Genomic DNA, 15,606 nt, shown 5'->3' with positions numbered 1-15,606 from the left:
AAGGTTGGTTAGGTTCGGTCATATATCTACGTTAATTTTAACTCCAATAAAAAAAAATTTACCTCATACATAATGAAATGGGTAGCTTTATCATTTCATAATAAAAAAATTAGAGAAAATATATTAATTCATGAAAACTTGGCTTATTAGGCAAATTGGGCCTTGCATAGTAGGCTGAAAAGTGCGTTCTGGCTACTAGGTACGACATATATATATATATATATATATATATTGTGACGATAATCTCCTTCAAGAGATTGAGCCTGCTCTTCCCTCCACAATTACGTCATTACAACTATATAAAACTACTATGGAAGAAATGTCCAACAACGACAACAACACCAGCAAGGTTTGCCAGAGAGCAAAACGTACGCAGCCAGGGACACCTGCTCAGACTCAAACCGCCAAACTACCCGTCTTGCTGCCGGCCCTCGCTGATTGGTCGCCGGTCTGGCTGCAACTGCACTCGCCCACCATACTACTTGATGTCTGGGGCCGCCACGACCTCAGTCCTCAGAATATTCCGTGCTTTCTCACAGTTAACACTTCTCCCTGCTAGACGTAAGCTTTGGCGTACGTGTACTAAGAGAGGTGATAGCTTAAAGCCAATATTCCAGCACCTTTCATTTACTTTTATATTGCACTTCTTGTTATTTTGTCTTAACGTAACTTTTCATTGTGTCATTTAATTATTCTCATTATTTTGATTGATTGATTTTATTATACGAATTTGTTTGTCCATTTTATTCATGTTTTGTTTATTTAACGTAATTAAAATTTCATTGTTAAAGTTTACTTGTGTTTTGTGTGTCTTCTCCTTACCTTACCACAGACGAAGTTCCAGATTTCTATTTTTTTTAATACTATGTGACGAGGCCATACCCCTAGCTTTGAACAGCCGAACACCAACGCGTTACCGTCACATATTATATGGGGGCCTGTCCTAGGAGCTTCACTCAGGTACTGGTGCCAAGTGGTAATTTATGGTAAGCGTATTTAACTTTGTTAACGTAGCTTTACTATTTTTCATATTCAATTTCATTTTTTATAAGGTGCGGTGTATTGTGCATTACGAGAGTAACATATGGTGAAGGTGAGACAACTTTGGATTACGTGGTGACTGTAGGCCTCAGTCATACTCTTAATTGGTCATCTCTCCCTCCGTGTTATTACTCGTGTTTACCATCTTTGTCCCTTGGATATTTCTCATTTTTGACAGATCATCATATTGGTACCCTGGTACTGTGGTCTGCCCCGGGTCAAGAGTACCCAATCTTCTGCAATCTGACTGTAGGAGGACAAAGAGGGCCATAGTTCCTCTAGCTCGAACTTTAGTTGCTGAATTGGGACCTCAGCAGCAGTTCTCGTCACCAGTTGACACCTCGCACCCCTACACGTCAGTCAGAGATGATGATACATACAACGGTAGGGAATTAGCTTATTTTTTCAGAGCACAAAAGTTCGCTAATTCTGTAAGTATCATATTAAATTCAGTAGGAAAAACTTGCTTTATGTCCTATAGAGACTTGGCAAGGTATGCCTACATCCTTGGACTACCAATTTTACTTTTGAGGCAATTAACTGTTTCATTTGTTTTCGAAACTCTGTTTCATTTGTTAGTAGGATTTTCTTGCCCTTATCCTCTTACATGAGTACCGGGTACAAGATTTCCTGCGCCCTTGATTTAATTTAATCATTTAACATCTTTTACTTAACTTTAATTGTTAAAGATCTCACAGGATAGGTATCAGTTGCCACGTTGTCCTGTTTCTGACATTCACTATTAAATATTCGTGTACCTTTATTTGCTAATTTCACCATGTTTCGTCTCCAAGCTTTCCGTGCAAATCCAGCAGGTGAAATAGGGACTTTAAGTCGTGCCAAGAAGACTGAATTACAAACTCTTGCACATGAGTATCAACTAGAAGTTCCCTACCAAGCCAACAAAAATGACCTACACAACCTGTTGCTGGATTACTATTTAGAGCAAGGTAAGATAGACTCTGAAACTCATGAAACTTACTATATTGCAGAAAAAACTGATTTGGCAACGATGAAACTCAAATTGGAACTGGCCAAGATTGAACGTGAGCAGCAAAAGGAAGCCCGCGAACAGCAAAGGGAAGCAGCTGCCATACGAAGGGAAGAACAAGAACGAGAAATCACCCTCAGGGAACGTGAAACTGCCTTGAGGAAGGAAGAACAAGAACGTGAGGCTGCCTTAAGAAGGGAAGAAATCGCCCTCAAGGAACGTGAGTTTGCAATGCTCCGTGAGCGGGAAAGAGTACAGCTTGAAACCAAACAACGCGAGTTGGAGATGCAACGCGAACATGACAAGCAACAAGCAACTCTGGCTCTAGAGTGTCGTCAACGCGAATACACGTTGGAAACTTCACACCTCGCTCAACGCCAGCAAGCTACTGCCAATCTTCCCGTCAGTTTTAATATATCACATGCAAGTAAGTTAATGCCATCCTTTGTAGAAGCAGAAGTTGATGTGTTCTTTACCACCTTTGAAACCCTTGCTAATCAACTCAGTTGGCCTGTCGACCAATGGGCCACACTTCTCAGAGTCCATCTTACAGGTAGAGCTGCAGTCACACTCAGTACTTTGGCGTCTGAGAATGACTACCACACTCTGAAACAAGCAGTGTTGGACGCCTACCTCCTCTCTACTGAAAGTTATAGAAGGAAATTCCGTGACCACCTGAAGGCAAGTACCACTACCTTCCTCGAGTTTGCTAACACAAAACGGAGATATTTCATGAAATGGCTGGAAGCAGCACATGTCTCTACTTTTGCAGAACTCGTCAACCTGATGCTTGTTGAAGAATTCTTGAGACGTGTGCCGCCTCCTGTCCGCCTCTACTTAGCAGATAAAGAAGAAACCGACTACCTGAAGTGTGCTAAGTCGGCTGACACTTACAGCCTCATCCACCGGCTGACACCCGAACCATCCTCCAGTAAGAAGTCGTGGTACAGTTACGAGAAAGTGAGCCCCGATCAAGCTGGTTCACAACTGTACTGCAAGTATTGTAGACTCTATGGACATACCATAGACAAGTGTGGTAAGTCTCAATACAAGGGAACCACTGAACAACAAAAACCCAAACCAACTCCTCCTAAGTCCGGTAAGCCTGTGATGAATGTTGGTGTTAATGTTAATGATCTTTCTCTTTTCAGTGACCACCTGTATACTGGAACTGTCTCTGCCAACGGTTCAAATCCGGAGGGAAGTTGCAAATTGAAGATCTTGAGGGACACAGCGGCTCTTCAATCGATCATCTTGAAGTCGGCTGTGCCCAACATCACCTACACCGGAGAAACTGTCTTCATCACTGACCTCACTGCTACCACTCCATACCCTCTCGCCAGAGTCCACCTGGATTGTCCCTACGTGAACGGGGAAGTCCAAGTCGCCGTCAGGGAAAAGCCTTTTCCCATGCCTGGAGTGCAACTTCTCCTAGGCAACGACTTGGCAGAAGACCTGCAACCGACCAACCTGATCGTCATGGACAAACCCCAGGTGTGTAACTCTGTGCCAAGTAACCCTATTCTAGAGTATGTTCCAGCAGAGGTTCAAGAGAGTGATGAAGTTTCTCCTCCGGTTCTCGTGACCACCCGTGCACAAGCCGCACGTCCACAGCCAGCTGACTCTACTGCTACCGCTGTCCCTCAAGACCCTCAGAAACTCCCTCCGCATCTGACCAAGTTGGAGTTCCGTAAGTTGCAGAGGGAAGATCTTACTTTAACACCATTGTTTTTCCAGGCTGAGACTCAACCCGACAGTATTCCTGGGTTCTTCCTAGAGAACGACTTGCTCTACCGCAGATATAGACCCAGTAAACTGAAGGAGGAGGACGATTGGGCCAACATCGAACAACTTGTGATTCCTACCAGCCTGCGGCCCACTATTCTACACCTGGCCCACGGAACACTCTCCCACTACGGCTTCAACAAGACTTACCGTGGAATTCGTCAAGACTACTACTGGCCAGGTATGGTAAATAACGTCAAACAGTACGTAAAACAGTGTCATACATGTCAGATGGCAGGCAAACCGAACATCTCCATTCCCAGAGCGCCACTGATTCCCATACAGGTGCCTGCGGAACCTTTCCACAGACTCATAATAGACTGTGTCGGTCCTTTACCTCGGACCAGTTCAGGTAACGCCTACATCCTAACCATCCTGTGTCCTACCACCAGATTTCCCATAGCAGTTCCAGTGAAGAACATCACGGCTGCTACGGTTATAAAACATCTATTGAAGATCTTCACTCAATATGGATTTCCCAGGGAGATTCAGAGCGACTGTGGTACCAACTTCACCAGTGATCTCTTCAAAAGGACACTGGAGGAGTTCAACATCAAACAGGTATTGTCCAGCCCCTATCATCCTGCTTCACAGGGTTCTCTTGAACGTAGTCATCAGACTATCAAAGCACTCTTGAAAAAGTTTTGTAGTGAAACCTCGAAGGATTGGGATAAGCAGATTGACCTTATAATGTGTATTTACAGAAGTCTCCCCAATGAGTCCCTAGGAGTATCTCCTTATGAGATGCTCTACGGCCGTAAGTGCCGTACTCCCCTTAAGGCTTTCAAAGACTCTCTCAGAGATGCCACCTTCAGTGAGCATCAGAATGTGCCCCAGTTTCTTCAAAACCTTCAACACATTCTAGAGAGAGTCCACCATTTTGCCCATGATAATCTATTGAAAGCCCAGGAGAGAATGAAGACTCATTACGACCAGACCAGCAAAGTAAGAAAATTCAAGCCGGGAGACTTCGTCCTTGCATACTTCCCTATCCCAGGTTCACCTTTACAAAACAGGTTTTCAGGACCCTACCGCGTCAAAGAGTGCAGGAATAACAACAACTACGTCATAGAAACTCCAGATAGGCGGCGGAAGACCCAGCTGTGCCACGTCAACCTCCTGAAGCAATATTATGGTACTCTTCCCACTGTCCTGATTAACTGTTCTACCTTCACAGAACCCTACATCCACAGTGAGACCTTCCCAGCTTCTCCTCCCGAAAGCACTGACAAGGAGTCAGCGCTTTCTAATTCCGAAATCCTTAATGATCTTCCCAAATGCTTTCAGGATAATAATCGTGCTCCTTTGCCCTATTCTAATTCCACTCTCACCTCGTCAGATAAGCCCTTCATCCTCCATGTCGACGCCAGTGGTACCGACGTTGGTGGTGTCGTGATGCAGCAACGAGGCGAGAAGAATACACCTGTCAGCGACTACTGCTACAAGGAACTACGGAACAATTGGCAAGGAGCTACTCTTCCTCATCCTGAAGCTTCAGCACTTCACTCCACACCTGAAAAGTGCTCGGTCCACCATCAACACGGACCACACCACCCTACACCTCCTGCAGCACGCCCACTTCTCATCGCAACGTCTTCTACTATGGGCTTGCTAACTGCAGAAATTCAACCTGGAGACACGCTATACCCAGATTCCGACAACATCTTAGCCGTACATAAGAGGACGATCTCTCCAGAGTTTATGAAGTAGAAGCGACTCCATCTATTATTCCACCACATAACGACGTACTTCTTCCAGAACCGCAGGCTTCGGGGGAGAGTTGTGACGATAATCTCCTTCAAGAGATTGAGCCTGCTCTTCCCTCCACAATTACGTCGTTACAACTATATAAAACTACTATGGAAGAAATGTCCAACAACGACAACAACACCAGCAAGGTTTGCCAGAGAGCAAAACGTATGTAGCCAGGGACACCTGCTCAGACTCAAACCGCCAAACTACCCGTCTTGCTGCCGGCCCTCGCTGATTGGTCGCCGGTCTGGCTGCAACTGCACTCGCCCACCATACTACTTGATGTCTGGGGCCGCCACGACCTCAGTCCTCAGAATATTCCGTGCTTTCTCATAGTTAACACTTCTCCCTGCTAGACGTAAGCTTTGGCGTACGTGTACTAAGAGAGGTGATAGCTTAAAGCCAATATTCCAGCACCTTTCATTTACTTTTATATTGCACTTCTTGTTATTTTGTCTTAACGTAACTTTTCATTGTGTCATTTAATTATTCTCATTATTTTGATTGATTGATTTTATTATACGAATTTGTTTGTCCATTTTATTCATGTTTTGTTTATTTAACGTAATTAAAATTTCATTGTTAAAGTTTACTTGTGTTTTGTGTGTCTTCTCCTTACCTTACCACAGACGAAGTTCCAGATTTCTATTTTTTTTAATACTATGTGACGAGGCCATACCCCTAGCTTTGAACAGCCGAACACCAACGCGTTACCGTCACATATTATATATATATATATATATGACATATATATATATATATATATATATATATATATATATATATATATATATATATATATATATATATATATATATATATGTCGTACCTAGTAGCCAGAACTCACTTCTCAGCCTACTATGCAAGGCCCGATTTGCCTAATAAGCCAAGTTTTACTGAATTAATATATTTTCTCTATTTTTTTTCTTATGAAATGATAAAGCTACCCATTTCATTATGTATGAGGTCAATTTTATTTTATTGGAGTTAAAGTTAACGTAGATATATGACCGAACCTAACCAACCCTACCTAACCTAACCTAACCTATCTTTATAGGTTAGGTTAGGTTAGGTAGCCAAAAACGTTAGGTTAGGTTAGGTTAGGTAGGTTAGGTTGTCGAAAAAACATTAATTCATGAAAACTAGGCTTATTAGGCAAATCGGGCCTTGCATAGTAGGCTGAGAAGTGAGTTCTGGCTACTAGGTACGACATATATATATATATATATATATATATATATATATATATATATATATATATATATATATATATATATATATATATGTCGTACCTAGTAGCCAGAACGCACTTCTATGCCTACTATGCAAGGCCCGATTTGCCTAATAAGCCAATTTTTCATGAATTAATTGTTTTTCGACTACCTAACCTACCTAACCTAACCTAACCTAACTTTTTCGGGTACCTAACCTAACCTAACCTATAAAGATAGGTTAGGTTAGGTTAGGTCGGGTTGGTTAGGTTCGGTCATATATCTAAGTTAACTCCAATTTAGTTACTAAGTTAGTATAACTAAGTATAGTATAACTATATATAACTATATATAACTATATATAACTAAGTTAGTATAACTAAGTTAGTATAACTAAGTTAACTCCAATAAAAAAAAATTGACCTCATACATAATGAAATGGGTAGCTTTATCATTTCATAAGCAAAAAATTAGAGAAAATATATTAATTCAGGAAAACTTGGCTTATTAGGCAAATCGGGCCTTGTATAGTAGGCCGAGAAGTGCGTTCTGGCTATTAGGTACGACATATATATATATATATATATATATATATATATGTCGTACCTAGTAGCCAGAACGCACTTTTTGGACTACTATACAAGGCCCGATTTGCCTAATAAGCCAAGTTTTCCTGAATTAATATGTTTTCTCTAATTTTTTTCTTATGAAATGATAAAGCTACCCATTTCATTATGTATGAGGTCAATTTTTTTTTATTGGAGTTAAAATTAACGTATATATATGACCGAACCTAACCAACCCTACCTAACCTAACCTAACCTATCTTTATAGGTTAGGTTAGGTTAGGTAGCCAAAAAAGTTAGGTTAGGTTAGGTTAGGTAGGTTAGGTCGTCGAAAAACAATTAATTTATGAAAAGTTGGCTTATTAGGCAAATCGGGCCTTGCATAGTAGGCTGAGAAGTGCGTTCTGGCTACTAGGTACGACATATATATATATATATATATATATATATATATATATATATATATATATATATATATATATATATATATATATATATATATATATACAAACAAGCCTGAATGGTCCCCAGGAATATATGAGAATGAAAACTCACACCCCAGTCGTGACTCGAACCCATACTCCCAGGAGCAACGCAACTGGTAACTACAGGACGCCTTAATCTGCTTGACCATCACGACCGGACATAAGGAAGTCATAGCCGAAGCTATTTGAACCACTTCTCCGCTGGCACTCGGATGGTAATCTTGGGCATAGTATTTTATCAAATCACCTCATTCTTTGGGGCACACGTGAGGAACACAAATGCAAACAAGCCTGAATGGTCCCCAGGACTATATGCGAATGAAAGCTCACACCCCAGAAGTGACTCGAACCCATACTCTCAGGAGCACCGCAACTGGTAACTACAGGACGCCTTAATCCGCTTCATTCGCATATAGTCCTGGGGAACATTCAGGCTTGTTTACATTTGTGTTCCCTCACGTGTGCCCCAAAGAATGAGGTGATTTGATAAAATGCTATGCCCAAGATTACCATTCGAGTGCCGGCGGGGAAGTGGTTCAAATAGCTTCGGCTATCACTTCCTTATGTCCGGTCGTGATGGTCAAGCGGATTAATGCGTCCTGTAGTTACCAGTTGCGTTGCTCCTGGGAGTATGAGTTCGAGTCACTTCTGGGTTGTGAGTTTTCATTCGCATATAGTCCTGGAGACCATTCAGGCTGGTTTGCATTTGTGTTCCTCACGTGTGCCTCAAAGAATGAGGTGATTTGATAAAATGCTATGCCCAAGATTATCATCCGAGTGCCGGCGGGGAAGTGTTTCAAATAGCTTCGGCAATCACTTCCTTTTTGTCCGGTCATGATGGTCAAGCGGATTAAGGCGTCCCTGTACATACCAGTTGCGTTGCTCCTGGCAGTATGGGTTCGAGTCACTTCTGGGGTGTGAGTTTTCAGTTGTATATAGTCCTGGGGACCATTCAGGCTTGTTTGCATTTATGTTCCTCACGTGTGCCCCAAAGAATGAGGTGATTTGATAAAATGCTATGCCCAAGATTACCATCCGAGTGCCGGCGGGGAAGTGGTTCAAATAGCTTCGGCTATCACTTCCTTTTTGTCCGGTCGTGATGGTCAAGCAGATTAAGGCGTCCCTGTACATACCAGTTGCGTTTCTCCTGGCAGTATGGGTTCGTGTCATTTCTGGGGTGTGAGTTTTCAGTTGTATATAGTCCTGGGGACCATTCAGGCTTGTTTGCATTTGTGTTCCTCACGTGTTCCCCAAAGAATGAGGTGATTTGATAAAATGCTATGCCCAAGATTACCATCCGAGTGCCGGCGGGGAAGTGGTTCAAATAGCTTCGGCTATCACTTCCTTATGTCCGGTCGTGATGGTCAAGCGGATTAAGGCGTCCTGTAGTTACCAGTAGCGTTGCTCCTGGGAGTATGGGTTCGAGTCACTTCTGGGGTGTGAGTTTTCATTCGCATATAGTCCTGGGGACCATTCAGGCTTGTTTGCATTTGTGTTCCTCACGTGTGCCCCAAAGAATGAGGTGATTTGATAAAATGCTATGCCCAAGATTACCATTCGAGTGCCGGCGGGGAAGTGGTTCAAATAGCTTCGGCTATCACTTCCTTATGTCCGGTCGTGATGGTCAAGCGGATTACTGCGTCCTGTAGTTACCAGTTTCGTTGCTCCTGGGAGTATGGGTTCGAGTCACTTCTGGGTTGTGAGTTTTCATTCGCATATAGTCCTGGAGACCATTCAGGCTGGTTTGCATTTGTGTTCCTCACGTGTGCCTCAAAGAATGAGGTGATTTGATAAAATGCTATGCCCAAGATTATCATCCGAGTGCCGGCAGGAAGTGGTTCAAATAGCTTCGGCTATCACTTCCTTTTTGTCCGGTCGTGATGGTCAAGCGGATTAAGGCGTCCCTGTACATACCAGTTGCGTTGCTCCTGGCAGTATGGGTTCGAGTCACTTCTGGGGTGTGAGTTTTCAGTTGTATATAGTCCTGGGGACCATTCAGGCTTGTTTGCATTTATGTTCCTCACGTGTGCCCCAAAGAATGAGGTGATTTGATAAAATGCTATGCCCAAGATTACTGTAACACGGGGTAGGTTTCTCTCTCTACTTATCTACCTTCTACTCCCCCTCTACCCGTATTCTTACTTTTTATTCTCTACCAAGGGACTCCAAAACTTTTACCAAAGCCAACTCCACGCCACGTGGTCCTAAGACGATTGACCGACTTAGGATTCTACACCCAGTATGACGTGACCTAGGCTTTGAGCAAAACCCTAGAGTCGCCTCTACGCTGCCTCCACCAGACCAGTAACACAGAGCAATGATCGAGGTCTGGATCGATCACGCTAATTAATCAACCTTGGGGCTTGATCCCCACTATAACCGATGACCGTGGAAACTTAAGAGTGTGAACTTGATTACACGGGAATGATTCGATGTTAGAATCAATGTTAGAATCGGCGCCCAATCCAACTCTGCCTCGTGTGGACTACGTGACCAGGACAAGTATACACATAACCAAATGGAACCAATAAAAATGCAAATTATTAACTTAATTAATTTATTAAAAGAAAAAAACTAAAACAAAAATCTAAATATGTTCACTCCCTGTCACTTTAACACTCCCTACTTGACCTGAGTGGCAATGAAGACTATTCCTAAACATAACCATAGCAACTATACCTTGGGCAACCAGCTAAAGATGTTGGGCTGGTCTTGGGGAGAGGTAAGATGGTTGACCTCTTATCCCAGTTGCTCTCGTGTCCACACTGATCTGTCCTCGTCTGATCTAGCCCAGACTAGAACATTGTATCCTTCCGCATCGCTTACCCCAGTTACTTAGCAAGGTTTAAGTTATAACACTTAACCTCTGTTGTACTTAATTGATCCAGACTGGTTGAATTATTTTACTGAAATTAAATTACACAAGCATCTAACGGCAGAGCTGTTCCCGATCCCCAAAATGGTTAATTGAACTTTGAGAAATAGTAGACATGTCAACCCTGATGACCTATGACCGCCGGTCACTCCGCCTTACAAGTTAGATCTGATTCGTGACGTCACTGATGGTGACTTAAACTCAATAATTAGAATACTCTTGATATTGTACCCAGTACTATTATACAATACAATTTTAATGCAAAATGAATAAAGGCTAATTTCTCTAAATTACTGAATACTATAGGATGGTTCATTATACAAAACTATGAACAAAGATGCCCGCCATTTGTGACTCAGACCTGATAATTCCCAGGGGGAATGTGCGTTGTTGAGAGGTCAGGTCCCTACTCTAACTTCTGGAACCTTCTGGAATAATTCTTACAACAGCCTAGTTTGTTACAACCCCCCGCACAAGCACTTAGTAAACCTTGTTAATTTGTTAAAAATCACGAGGTTTAGTATCCAAACCCACAATTCAACTCATGCCACAAACAAAAGCTAACCTAACTAATAAAATTTGACAAATAATAGTCCAACATCATAATAAACATGTTCATATTTATAAATTTCTCAGCTGTCAACTGACAGCAATCCTCTAACATCAGGAAACATACATCCTATCCTTACTGACATAGCTAAATAACATGTCCCTACTCTACCATCGAAGACTAGCTATTAAACTCTCTTGGCTCTTCACTAGCCAAGTCCATGTGTCCTCTAGAGCCGGCCACACCGTGCGCAAACATAAACATTAAAGTTATATCATCAGACTGAACTTTCAGTCATCCGGGAGCGTACTACGGAACTATCAGGTACACATCCGTGTACTAACCACTCCCCATCAATGTCAACCTTGACATGTTAAGGAACACACCTAATGTTTATTACATGTATCTAAAAATATAAAAAAAAATTCCTATACTATATCACAGGTTTCAGCTGACTGTACAGCCAAGTGTTCTCACTCACTGTAAGAGTGTCAATCTTTATATTGGTCCGCCTCACCTGTGTTCAAACATTCTGCAAAAGTATCACAACATAATTTTCCATAACCGTTTGTTCAGGGCTTAAACAATGTCACAGGGGCTTCGATTTTGATTACTGACCAATTTATAGAGTAAAATTTTCATATATTATACCAGAATTATTTTAAATCTGTTTTTCAACATTTATAAAGTATTGATTCTAAATCTGTTTTTCAACATTTAAACAAAAGTGTCCAGATGTTCTTTACACAGATGTTCAGAGCCACTTTGTTGTTTGTATCAATTGTTCATATTGAGTAATCGAAAAAAAAAAAAAAATCGATGCTGCTGGATGCTGAATGTAGTCGCTGACGATGACGGTGTCGATCTTGCTTCTTCTCATGTGTAGACATCAATACCTGGTCCTCTTGTACTCCCATCCGGTACTCCTGAATGACGACAGAGTGTAGTAGAGCTGAGTGCCAAGTGACAGCTGTAGAATACTGTTACTTCGGCCATTAATCTTGCTCTCGACAGTCCACACGCCTTCATATCAATCACAGTTCACACGGCAGTCTTGATGTTAAACTTGACGTCGCAGATGACCACAGCAGAGCAGGACTGGATGTACCAACGGTGTCTCTTAGCAGGAGTGATGTTAGAGGGTCGTAGAGGCGGGTTGCTTGTTTGCAGAACAGGTGAATCTCGTCTTCCATCATTGCTCACGTCATCTCCGGCGTTTCTTGATGTCACCAGGTTACTAGGCCGTAAACACCAACTGTGTATACCCTCGTACCGCCGACTTTAGGCCAAAGGAGGCAATTTTGCGACCTTCTATTGGCGAGTCCCGGTACTCTGTAGGGAAACCGTGCCTTCCACCTGTGACCGCCTTACTTCTGCTTTCTTGTTACTTCAGATGACGTAATCATTAATCTTCCGGCGAAATTCTTGAGTACTGCTACGTGCTTTCCATTTCTTGACCTCTCCTCCAACACTGCTGGAATGGCTGCAGTCTTGATGACGCAGCAGGTGGGTAGTGGTGATCTCGAGACAGCTACCCTGGCGTTGTATGGCACCTCCGGTGACTGCTATAATGTGGACAGCTCGCTGGCCCTGACAACCTCATTAGTGACGTGAGGCGTCGGCCGGGTGACTCTTGGACAGTCACTTATCCCCAAAGTAACTGATGTATGGGTTACTGGGTCTGGTGGGGGGAGGGCTTTGTGTAACGTGCCTCCCCCCTCGGTCTTTACAGACAAGGGTTCACGTGTGGCTGGAACAACTGGGTCGGTGTACCAATCAGACCTGGGAACAGACAGACACAACACAGCGGAAGCATAGATATACTCTGGGTTTGGTGGAGGTGGAACCCCAGAGCACGGTAAAAGTTGCTACCTGAGTCAAGTATAGACATAGTACACCTCATTGCCTTTACAGGAAAATCTAATGAATACTAAATTATACTAACTAGGGAAGTTACTTTACTGTACAGCGCGAGATCTCGTCACCATAGGGTGGCGAGACTGCACCTGACTACTGATGAGCGATGACAGAGGGTCATCCTCATCTTCTGACTCGTCGGTGAAGCCATGAGTCAGCACTGCTGAGTCAGGAACTAGACCCGCTGAAGGCAGTTCTAATTCCTCTCTAGCATGATAATGTTTCAATTTATTCACATGAATTGTCCTTTCCACCTGGTCCTCGAATACTCCTTTTATAACAAGATTAACCGGCCCCGCCCTTTTAATTACTCTATATGGTCCTCGCCACCTCGGAGCTAGTTTCCTGCTCTGATTGGCGGGCGCAGCCTCATTCACTCTCAATGCGAGGCTTCCTTCCGTCAACTCAAGAGGGCGCACTTTCTTGTCATAAAAATGAGCGTACCGAGTCCGTGCCTTCTTGGACGCTTCAGCTGCAATATTCCATGCATTTCTCATTTTACCAAGGACCTCTGAAGGATAGTCCTCCCCGTATGCAACATTATGTCTGTTAAGCAGACCTGAGGGGAAATTGCATGAATTACCAGTAAACAAAATAAGTGGTTGGGTGTTAATTGATTGGTGGATGGCAGTATTCAAGGCGAACTGAACATAGGGTAGGTGTTCATCCCAGGTGTTTGCATCATGTTCAGCAAGGATTGCAAGCATATCCTTGACTGAACGATTAGTCCGTTCCGTCATTCCGTTTGCTTGTGGGTGGTAGGCCGTTGTAAAAGCCGAAGTTGTCTCTAAAATCTTACAAACTTCTCTAAATATATTCCCATTGAATTCTTGACCCCGGTCAGAGACTAAAACTTTAGGAGGTCCGAATACAGTAACGAACCTACGCAAGAACTCATCTGCAACCGTACGAGAATCCTTCTGAGGTAATGCAACTAGTGTAGTGTATCTAGACAGATGGTCAACTAGCACCAACACATATCTGTTACCTGAATGACTGTGGTGTAAATCAATCAGATCGGCCCCCACACGATCTAACGGTTCACGAATTTCAGGAAATTCCTGAAGTGGGGCTTGTACCTTAAGGGTACCTTTCCTCCTCTGGCAACGAGGGCACGACTTCACGAAATTGATTACCTCAGAAAGTAATCCTGGAAAATAAAATAGAGACTTTGCTTTTAAGTGCGTTTTAAAGATCCCCGGATGCCCTGCAATTTTTGAAGCATGCGCAAGCTTTAACGCTGATGACCGCAACGCGTCCGGAATAACTAGCTGAAATACTGCCCTATCATTCTGGCTATTAACATAATACAGGACGCCCTGTTTCATCTCAAAATCATAGGTAAATTCTTTTTCTTTTTCGGGTATTTTCCTCCTTCTAAATACTCAATAATTTCTTTCCATCTAGGCTCGCTCATCTGGTATTCTCTCATTTTATCTGATGGAATGGTTTCAATGTTTTCATTAATTTGAACTGCCGCTATATTTCTACTTAGCGTGTCTGGCACAACATGTGCTGGACCAGGCTTGTACAAGATCTGGAACGAGTGGGCCGAAAGTTCGTGAGACCAGCGTGACATTCGTGGGTATTTCGTTCGCTTTTTAAATATGTGTGTTAATGCTCGATGGTCTGTGTAGATTACAAAATGCCGCTGAAATAGGTAAGGCTCGAAATACCTAACTGATTCTACTACTGCCAGTGCCTCCCGATCCGTAGCTGAATAACGAACTTCAGGTCCTTTGACCTTCCTACTGAAATAGGCTACTGGATGGGGTAAATTATCTGCGTCTCGCTGAATTAAGCACCCGCCAATAGCAATACCGCTGGCGTCAGTGTGCACTTCCCACTCTTTCTCAAAATCAGGAATAGCCAATACCGGTGTCGTGATTAGTTGGTCTTTCAGTTTGCGATAGGCCTCGTCATGTTCAGATTTCCACACAAACTTCGCATTTTTCTTTGTCAGATCAGTCAGGGGTGCTGAAATGCCAGCGAAACCTTCAATATGACGACGAAAATATCCGGCCGCCCCCAAAAACCTACGCACGTCCTTTGCTGTCCTTGGAGTAGGCATGTCAGCAATGGCGCGGCAAGAATCTGGGTCAGGTCGGATACCGTCTGGGCACACCTGGAACCCCAGAAATTTGAATTTCTGAGCCGCCAGGGTGCACTTCTGAACATTCAGCCTGAAACCTGCCTGATCTAACAACTTCAAAGTCTCAGTCAAGTCCTGTAGGTGTTCCTCAAACGTGCTGGAGTATATCACAACATCATCCAGGTACGCTAAAGAATGCCTACCCAGTACCGGACTAAGAATGAAGTTGATGGCCCTCTGAAACGACGAAGGCGCTGTCTTCAAACCAAACGGCATCCTACGGAATTGATAAGTGTGCCTACCATCCGAGAATGCTGTTTTTTCCCTATCTTGTTCTGCCA

At 43.1% G+C, this 15,606-nt stretch overlaps 1 protein-coding gene across 2 annotated transcripts in view; it reads left to right on the top strand.

The window, feature by feature from the left end:
* The window catches only part of LOC123772743 (angiopoietin-related protein 7), a 296,995-nt gene that overhangs the window by 267,736 nt on the left and 13,653 nt on the right, over positions 1-15,606 (top strand). The window lies entirely within an intron of this gene.

This window comes from Procambarus clarkii, chromosome 50 (genome assembly GCF_040958095.1).
Source record: "Procambarus clarkii isolate CNS0578487 chromosome 50, FALCON_Pclarkii_2.0, whole genome shotgun sequence".
In the NCBI taxonomy this organism is placed as follows: Eukaryota; Metazoa; Arthropoda; class Malacostraca; order Decapoda; family Cambaridae; genus Procambarus; species Procambarus clarkii.
The sequence above is the reverse complement of the archived record's forward strand: the minus strand, read 5'-3'. Positions and strand labels throughout refer to the sequence as shown.